This window comes from Melospiza melodia, unplaced genomic scaffold (assembly GCF_035770615.1).
Source record: "Melospiza melodia melodia isolate bMelMel2 unplaced genomic scaffold, bMelMel2.pri scaffold_32, whole genome shotgun sequence".
Lineage (NCBI taxonomy): Eukaryota > Metazoa > Chordata > Aves > Passeriformes > Passerellidae > Melospiza > Melospiza melodia.
In genome coordinates, this window is record NW_026948638.1 from 3,010,206 (window position 1) to 3,020,000 (window position 9,795).

Sequence of the window (9,795 nt, forward strand, 5' to 3'; positions counted from 1 at the left end):
GCCTGTCACTTGGAATTGCTGCTGTTCTGCTGCTGGGGAGCTCCCGGGGTTGCAGAGTCCTTGCAAGCAGCAATAACAGGAATGTGCCAGTGATCCTGCAAAGCCAGAGGAGGAGCAGGGAGCTGCAAGTCTCCCCCATCACTGCGGGGTGTGAATAAATAGATCTAATCAACAATTTACATGTTAGCCCTGGACCAGGGTTTATTTTCAGAATGTGTCATTCAGCCCAAGCGAAACCTCTGCATCTCAGGCTGGTGGTGTTTCTAAAAGCACCTCTAAGTGATCACTGAGGCTGGATTTTGAGCTGCATTTACATTTTGATAGAATCTGCTGCTTTCCTTATCTGAAACAAAGCCTACCTGATCTTCATTAATTACACTATCATTTCACCTAACCAGGATGCTACTAATTACAGTTATCTGTCTGTTCTTCACCAGATAATACACAAAAAATTGTTATCCCTGGCAGTATCTGGATTAGCTGGAGCTGTAAGGGGGGTGCACATGGTGATGGGTTTTACAGGTGGAGTGCAGGTATTTATAGACTGTCTGAGGAAATGCTGGAGGAGTGGCTGCTGCCCCACTGGCTGTGCTGCCATCCCAGCAGCAAAACATACAGAAAACACTGCTTAAACACAGAAAAATGGTTACTGCAGGGTGGCTGGAGCAGGCCATCTCCACAAGAGAGGTGATGGAGTCCTGGGACATCCCAGACCCACCTGAGCACAGCCCTAGGGCTGGAGGGGACACTGCTGGAGCAGAGGTTGATCCCAGAGGTGTTTCTGGGCTCAGCTATCTGGGACTGTCTGGCAGTGCCTTTTTTGAGACAGAAAATCTCACGGGGGCTTCACAGAGGGCTGCAAGCCCTGGTGGTGGTGCTGACTGCTGCCCCACTAACATCAGCTGCAGTCTGAGCAGGGCAAGCACAGAAAGGGCTCCTCTGAAAAGAGGCAGCAGGAAATGTCTGAGCTGCTGGGGAGCTGCGGGTCCAGAGGGCTGGAGCCAGGAGCCACAGGCTGCAGGGAAGGGGGTCCATGAGGGCAGAGCCTTTGCTGGAAGAGAAGCCAAGGGGCTTTCACTTGACTCTTGTTTCATCATCCTTCCACACACTGATCTCTTCAGATGCTCTCTAAACCTTTGGTTTGCTTTCTGAAGGGGAAAGGACTTGTCCTGGAGGAGGAGCAGAGCCAGGCTGCTGAGGAGAGCTGGTGGCTGTCAGCTGGAAAGAGGGGAGGGACATGGAGGCCAGAGGGGGGACACTGGGTGAGGAGATGTTCACACTCATCTCCATCCACTGTGAGTGCCAAACACACCTGCACTCCTGTTTGTATGGCTTGCTGTACTTGATAAACTGATATATGTGAGTTTGGGGGTTTTTGTTACCTTTTTGTATTCTGAAGAGAACTAAAGATGGTTCACATGATTTTTTTTTGTGCCTTCTGCAGTGCAGGTGATACAGGCAGGGATGGAACAGCAGCATCTTTATACTTGTCAAGTCTTCATCCACACCTACGGTACTGCCTGAAGCTCAAAGTGATTTTCTTGCAGGCTTAGAACTCTACACCAGCAGGGAGAGCAAGAAACTCAGTGGAGATTATGCTCCAGAAAAACTGTATGCGTGGCCCAAAAGCTAAATATGGAACCATGGAAGTGCACACTGCAGTGGTAGGGGAGGTGGGAATGCTGAATGGGGAGGTTTCCTGCCCTTCTGGCACCAGGAACCAGGGGTCCTCTGGTTTTCTATGGTTCTCCTTGAGGATCTCTCGTTCTCCATGGTCTTCCTTGAGGATCTCTGGTTCTCCATGGTTTTCCACGAGGATCTCTGGCTCTCCATGGTCTTCCATGAGGATCTCTGGTTCTCCATAAGGATCCCTGGTTCCCCATGGTTCCCCCCAGGGCTGTGCTGGTGCCTTGCCCAGAGCTTGCTGTGTCAGCAGGCAGCAGTTTCAGGTAGGGCTGCTCTGCTGGCAGGGCCTTGGTGTTCCCAGCAGGGCAGGGCAGGGATGCTCCTGTCCCAGCAGGACACTGGGCATGCAGGTACCACCCTACAGCAGCTGCTCCTCCTCTGCATCACTTCCAGGGACAGAACTCCTGTCCTGCTGCGTGGCAGGGAGCCCTGCAGAGCCAGCACGGAGGGGACAGGCTGGGCAGCAGCTGGGCAGCACTGGTTTAATCCTTTTTGCCTGTTCCTGCCATGGAAGCTGTGTACTGGGTGAGATGTGTGTGTTTGGGGAGGGCTGGCCCGGCCATTAGCCTGTCAGGGTTTGCAGCACTGGCAGCTGGGGAGAAAACTGTTATTAAGTGTAACGTGGCACCTTGGAGACGGAAGCGTGGGGAGACAATAAATACAGCCTTCCAAAATGCCATTTTATGGTGTCATTCTTCAGAATTTATTAAGACTTAGTTGCAGCCATGCCTGCAGCCTCCTGTGCTGGAATCCATAAATTGTGTTCATTATCTCCAGCACTTGCTCTGACCTGCTGTGTTTTACAAGGGGGGAGACACTGGAGGCGTGGGGACACCCCAGCTGCTTTCTGCAGCCATTCCCCTGGTGCCAATCCAGCTTTTCTGGGATTGCTGGGACACCCCAGGCAGTGCTTGGCTGCGTGGATGGACCCCAGGTGTGATGTGGTGGTTGAAGAGAACACTGAGGGACTGAGGAGTTGCCAAAATCACCACAGCTCCACGGGGAGCAGGGAAGCAGCTGGGTGAGGGGGGAGCCATGGGCATGTTGGAGCACACTGGCACATTTGTCACTCCACTGTGGGGCCACCCCAGCAGTCTTGGATGTGCTGAGGATGCTAGAGGTGGAAAAGGGTTCACAGGAGCTCCCTGAACTGCACACAGGGAGATGCTACACCCCTGCTTGGTGTCCTCTTGCACCAGTGTTCTCAAATGAAAACACAAATGAAATTGTGCTCCTTTTGCCCACTTTTTGTCATGACAAATCTCAGCAGCAGCATGTTTGTGTACCCTCATCCTTATCCTCAGCATTTAGGTCCAGGATGGAGGAAAACAAGTTCAAGCCCAACCTCCTGATAATTTATTATGTTCCTTATGCTTAAAGGCAAAATTTAAGTTGCCAAATGCAGATGTTTGCATGCTCATTTTTTAGCTCTCAAAGTACTTTCTGTGTGCTTGATTGATGGATATCCCTGTTACATTAATAGCTGTGCTTTGCAGAAAGCTGTTATTACCAGGACAGTCTGGTGTGGGTTTCAGTTTTTCTTCTTGCATTTAAAATCCATTATTAATGTCTTTCTGAGGGAAAAAAAAAAAGTTTCAATTCAGGCATTTTGCTTTGCTTTCTCAGGCTTCTTCTCAACTGTCTTTACAGTGGTGCTTTAAAATCAATATTACAATTGTTCTTCATATTTTACTGAGTGGTTGAGGGTTTCTGCATCTTGTTATTGATTTCTGATTGTACTGCAGGACATGTAGGTGCACACAGGTTGTTCTGTGGTGGATAACTTCATATGTGTCTTCCTAATCATCACTGAGTTGCCTTCTGCATGTTCCCTGTTGCTGGATGCGGCTGCTGAGCATGGAAGGCACCAGGAGAGCTCTGAGTGCAATCCTGAGACACCAAACTTGTGACTTCTCATTTAATTCAGTTTGGTTTTCAATCAGACACAGGGGTCACATGAGGCTTGTGGGGTCTCCTCTTTTGTGTAATCTTTGCAGAGTTCTTCTGCCCTGGCTTTTCAGGCAGCTTCATGTTCTGTGTTGTAGGAGCAAAACAAGTCATTGTCCTGGCTTTGTGTGGGGTGGTCATAATGCACCTTTAGCTTCCAGCACTGACCTTGGCCCTTGGGGCAGCTCTGCAGGCAGATCTCAGCATTTCAGAGGTGCAGAGTCATTGGGTCCCAGAATGGTTTGGGTTGGAAGGGAGCCTTGAACTCATCCAATTCCAATCCCCTGCCATGGCAGGGACACCTTCCACCATCCCAGGCTGCTCCAGCCCCAGTGTCCAGCCTGGCCCTGGGCACTGCCAGGGATCCAGGGGCAGCCCCAGTTGCTCTGGGCACCCTGTGCCAGGGCCTGCCCACCCTCACAGGGAACAATTCCTTATTCCCAATATCCCCTCCATCCCTGCCCTCTGGCAGTGGAAGCCATTCCCTGTGTCCTGGCACTCCAGGCCCCTGTAAAGGTTCAAGTCTCAATGAAGCAATGCAGAAGCCCAGTGTGCATTGGTAACTGCTGTAAAGCTGGATTTGCAGACTGAGGCTCTTGGAGCACATCAGCACTGATGGCACAATCTGTGTGAGAGCTTGTTGGCACCAGAGGAACCTGTGAGGAGTGACAGGACTGTGGCCAGCACGGGTGCTCCAAAATGCTTCCGTGGCTCCAGGTGAGTGTACAGGGGAAGAGCTGTGTGTGTGTGGGCACAGTCCTTCCCAGCTCTGCATGCCCTGGCACAGGCTCCACATCTGCCAGGGGCTGTGGCTGTGCCAACAGGCACTCTGGAGAGGGCTGGGTGTGCACAAACCTCTGCTGGCTGGACCGGGCTGTTTGCTCCTCAGGCTTATCCTGGACAGGCTCCTGCACCTTCACACATGGAGGCTACACCTGGCTTCTGAGGAACTGGTTGTTGCAGTTTGTCTGTCCGTGCTGGGGACCAGGACAAGCACTGCCACAGGAGCTGGTCCTATGTCCCCGGGGTGGCAGGGCTCGGTGGTGGCAGCACTGGCAGGAGACACGGCAGAGCCAGGGAGGGGACAGGGCTGGCACCCATAACAATGGGCAGGCTCTGACACTGCTGCTGGAACTCACTTAGCAATTCTGTTGATGTTCTGGAAACGAAAATATAATTCAGGCCACCTTCTCCTCCAAGCTGACCCTGAGAATCTGGGAGAAGAGCTACTGAATAATTAGGGGCTTTTTTTTTCTCCCCCCTTTTTGCTGGAGTTACTGCTCAGTGTTGAACTGTCCTCTACAGTGTCATCACTTCCCTTGAACTTACTGCTCCGAGAGTACTAAATTGCAGTCTCATTAATCACTGGGGGCTGGAGCACCTCCTTGTTGTGCTGTTTTGTGGGTGACTTGGCTGGTGGGAACCCCTGGCCAGGGATGGGGGCTGTGGCTGGAGCACTCCCCCTCTGCTCCTGAGCCTGGTTTAGCTGAGCTTTGTGTGTCTCACCCTGCAGGATCTGGAGTGTTTGCCAGCACTGCCATGATTGCAGCCTTGCTGCTGCAGAGGAGAAAAGGGAAAGGTTGGTTTGTCCCAAGGGAGTTTGGCTGGACCACATCCCTGCTGCTGTCCCTGTGATTTGGGTCTGTGGGGTCCCAAAATGCAGAGCCCAGCCTCGTGGCTTGGCAGTGAACACCCAGAGCCCGTGCTCTGTGCAGGGTCTGCTGCAGGGCTGTTTGATGATGCTGTGCTTCTGTCTCTGTGGCAGAGCTCTCAGCCTTCGTGGCAACGTAAATTCTCTTGGCTGCATACTAAAATTACACTGAGTTATTGATTTATCTTTGAGAGGATTTCCTTCCCGAGGGACATTTCTGGCTGCTGTAGTGATTTAGTTCTCCTGCAAGTGCAGAATCCGTGGCAGAGCAGAGCCACCCTCCTGCCCTTGAGCCTGCAGCTCAGGGTCGCGCTCCCTCAGGCTTCCTCTGCAAGCTGATTTCTGTTCCAAGGCTGGGACAAGGTTACATGGCTGTTATTTCAGTGTAACAACTGCAAATAAAAGGGCATTTTCAACTTTCCACTGCAGAAGCTGCAAGTCTGGGACAAGCCTTTGTGCCATGGCACCAGCATTATCTTGCACATGTCTCAAACCCAGCTCCAAGGCTGGCACGTGGGACTTGTGGAGTCATGCCAGCCTTAATACACTTGCACTCCTGGGAATGTTTTAGTTCCTCAGAGTGGGGTATGATGGGAGCAGGAGCTTGCAACACTTTTCTCCTAAAGCTTCAGGGTACAGCCTCTCTTTTCTTTGCTTTCTATTGACTCACAATGGAGCATCTCTAAAAACCAGGCCAGGTGAGTGCCTGCTGCTGGTCCTGAGGAAGCCAAGACAGTTCTTTTCTTCTATCCCCAGTTTTCTCCCCTTGGCCCTGAAAGCCCCCCCACCAACTATGGCTCAGCTGGTGAGCACCATCAGTAGAAGGACCTGACCCTTCAGGACATGGCTCAATGTTTCAGATATTCTGTGGCTGGAAAATGCCCAGCTCTGTGTCCTTGGGTGCCCATTTGAAGCACGTCCCTGTGGGTTCCTGTATCTAATCCCACTATCTAGTGGATTTGGCACCAATCTCAGCTGCATACTGATAAAATGGGAGGCTGCTTGTGCATGTGGTGTTATAAAACAGCATCCACCAATTAGGCCCAGGGAGAACATCAATTTATTTTCCTGTGAACCAAGTGTGGCACAGCTCCTTCCTTTCCCAGTGATCTATCTGTGAGATAAAACACATCTTTAGTGTCTATCTTAAATACTGCAGTGTTGGCAAGTTCTCTTGACAGAAATTAGGCTAATGTCCCTTACGGCTGCGTTAGCTGTAGAAACAAGGCTTTAAATTGAAGCTTTGCAAAGAGCTATTCCAGCGCCCTCTCCAAGGCATCTCCTTATTCCAGCTTTTATTATCCAAAATTGTTCTCACTCTGCCTTGGCAGCAGGGCTGGCAGGCAGCTCTGCCCATCCATCCTGCTGGTCTGGCAGCCAGGGGTGGGAGCAGCACCTCCAGGCTGGCCCGGGCAGTGCTGGCCAAGCCCCGCGGAGCCCTCGGCCCCGGGATGCTCCGGCTTGGGGGGCACCACTGCTGGGACGGGGCTGGGGCCTGGGTGAGGGGAGGCAGCTGACACCCATCGAGCACAGAGGGGATCCAAGGCAGTCAGCCGCACACCCTGACAGCGTTGGAAAGGGATTAAGACTGGCATTTGTAAGTAAGCTTCTCATGGATGTTGACTTGGGGACATGGTGAGACAAAGGTCACTGCAGTGTCTCTGCAGCCTGGTGTGCCATTTGAGAGATGAAATATCAGTGTGGCTGGATATGTTTGGTCTCTCTGTTTCTTCTGCTTGGACCTTTGTGGGATTAAACTCTCTAAACTGCTGCAGTTCACAGACTTCAAACCCAGTATCAGAAGAAAAAATAAATCAAGTGCCTTGTATTAAATCCTGAGCACATGGCTCCTGCTGCACCCAGGGCTGTGGTAACTCACTGCAGTGCCTGCCTTGAAGCTGGGGAGAAGGCTTTGCTGGCAAAGTGAAAACAGGTTGTGCCCACTCTACAAAAGGACACCCCTTCTTTTTCCTGCCCTGTGGTTATTTTTTCCTGGTGTGTTTGCTGCTGTTGCACTGCAAGGCAGAGCAGCCCTCCCAGCAGGGAGGTGGAGAGTGGAGCACTTGTTGGATGAGCTCTTTGCCACAGGAAGCATTTCCCTCCTGCAGCAGCAGCAGCAGCAGCAGCAGCAGCAGGTACATCAGCAGATGCTGCAGCAGTGCCTCCATCAGAGGCCCTGTATTTCCCCCTGGAGCCCTCCTGTCACCCCTCCTTCCCTGAGATCCCTCCTCCCCAGGCTCCTCGCTGGCTTCCACCTTCAATTCCATCACTTCCAGACTTCCCAGGGGGCCCAGGCACCTCATGGGAGGGCCACGCTGTGCCCTGTGTGTGACAGACACCCCTCCTGTCCTTGTAGCTCCCCTGCACGGGAGGGATGAGGTTTGGTGTGTGTTCAGCAGGCTCAGCTCTGGGCATGAGGCTGGGCCCCCTGGTGTGCCACCACCATCATCATCGTCACCTTGGCTGCCATGGAGGGTGGGTGGCAGTCGCAGGGTCTGCTCTGGCACTGCCAGCCAGGCCCTGCCTGTCCCCACATCCCTGCCTGTCCCAGGGGCTCGCCTGCCCCTCCTTCCCCCTTGCTGCAGGAGCTGCAGGAGAAGCCAAGTGGATTTGGCAGGTGGTGTGAGGAGAGAGCCCAGCCCAGCCTCCCCCACAGGGTGCCTCTGTTTGAATAGCAGCGTTCAGAGCACTCAGCACCCACTGATCAGCTGGGAGAACATAAATCCCAGTGCCACAGGAGAGCCCTGGCTCAGGGAAAAGGGCCAGTTGTGAGCACTGTCCAGCCCAGTGTCCAAATGGAATGGTGCTTTCACATCTCTTATCAAGGGTTACTTAGTGGAGAGCCCCTTCCTTGTGAGGCTTTGTTCTCTGCTAGCTGTGGATTGAATCACAGGAGGAGGGATTGGATTCTGGCATCATTTTAAAAACGTTTTCATTCTATTTGCTGAGGGGACCTCAGAGAAGACCTCTCAGCACTGTGACAAAAGAGTGGCTCTAAAACCCTTTTCAGCCAAACAAGTGTTTGAGTTGAAGGCTGATGGATGGTGCTTAAAGATGTGGTTACTGCAGCAAGGTTGGCATTAAAAATCCCTGGGTGCAAGAAAGTTCTCCCAAGGTTACTGTGGAGGTTGTCTCCCTGTAATCATGGTGTGAGCAGCCCTTAACACCCTGAGTCCACCAGTGAGCTCTGTGGCATCAGCCATGGGAGAGCAGCAGCACAGCAAGCACCAGTGGGTCACTTGTCTCTTGCTAAATGAGAAACTGCAATGGGATCAGCCCTTTTGGGGTGGCATCACTGTGGCAGGAGGGCTGGAACTGGATGATCTTTAAGGTCCCTTCCAACCAAACCGTTCCACAATTCGTTCCCTGTCCCTGTCCAAGTGGGGTTCAAGCAGAAAGCAGTGCTGCTGCTTTGGGACCTGTGAGGAGCCTGGGCAGGAGCACACCTGCTGTTGGGATGTACCAGAACAGGGTGGCTTTGGAGCTTTCCCAGGAATGCCTTTGCTGCCACCAGCTGTGCTGGATGTTGAACAGGGGACAGATTCACCCTTGGCAAGCTTGAAAGCATTTCAGATGGCTTCTGTCCCTGCTCCAGTGCAGCACAGAACAAAATCAGATGTTGGAGAAGATGTCATACTTAGACATCACCATTCTGACAGGTCAATTACCAGGATGTTTATTAACATAGCTTGGAATGTCACAGAAAGGTTTGTCAGATAAACTAGCCAACTGAAGTTCTTACATGAGACTTCCTTGGTTTTGTTGAGATGCTTTGAACTCTTCATTCAATCTCTCAACAATTCATCTCATTCAGGCCTTTCTGGAAGAGCCTCTGCAAGGTCTGTGGCTGGGGGATCAGGCCCTGCCTGCTCCCTGTGTGTCTGGGTGTGGAATCCTTTGAATCCCTCAGGGAAATCCCCAGGGCTGTGCCCTGGAAGAATATGCTATAGAGTCTCCACCTAGGCTGAAAGGGAAAATTTCCCCATGGAGCCTTGCACAACACTATGAACCACCCCAGTTCCTTTCCCATATGTCCCAAACTCTGGTAGTTTCTCCTTTCCCTGTTCCCTCATTGGTTGTGGTATCCCTGGTGCTGGCTCTGTGTCTCCCCTGTAGGGCAGTGCCCTTTGCCCTGCCCTTTGTGCCACCCCAGTGCCTTTGGACCATTGGCCACTGACCCCTAATTAACCCTGTGCACACCACATGGCCAGCTCTTTTGTCTCTGATTCCCCTTTGGCGTGCTGGAATAAGCCTTTGCTGGAATTTGTCATACAAAAGGCCCTTCTGCCTCTCGTGGCTGAACTGGCCATGGTGAGTGTGGTGTGTGGACTTGGCTGCTCTCCCTGAATGTTCACCCAAGCAGCTTTTCCAAGGAGATGCTTATTGGGAAATAGGCAGCAGCATCCACCATCCAAACCCCTGTGTTGCTCCATCTGGGTTCCCTGGGAGGCAGAAGGAAGCAGCAGTGCCAATTGTTTGCTCATGCTGTAAGGACAGAACTCCTCTCTGAG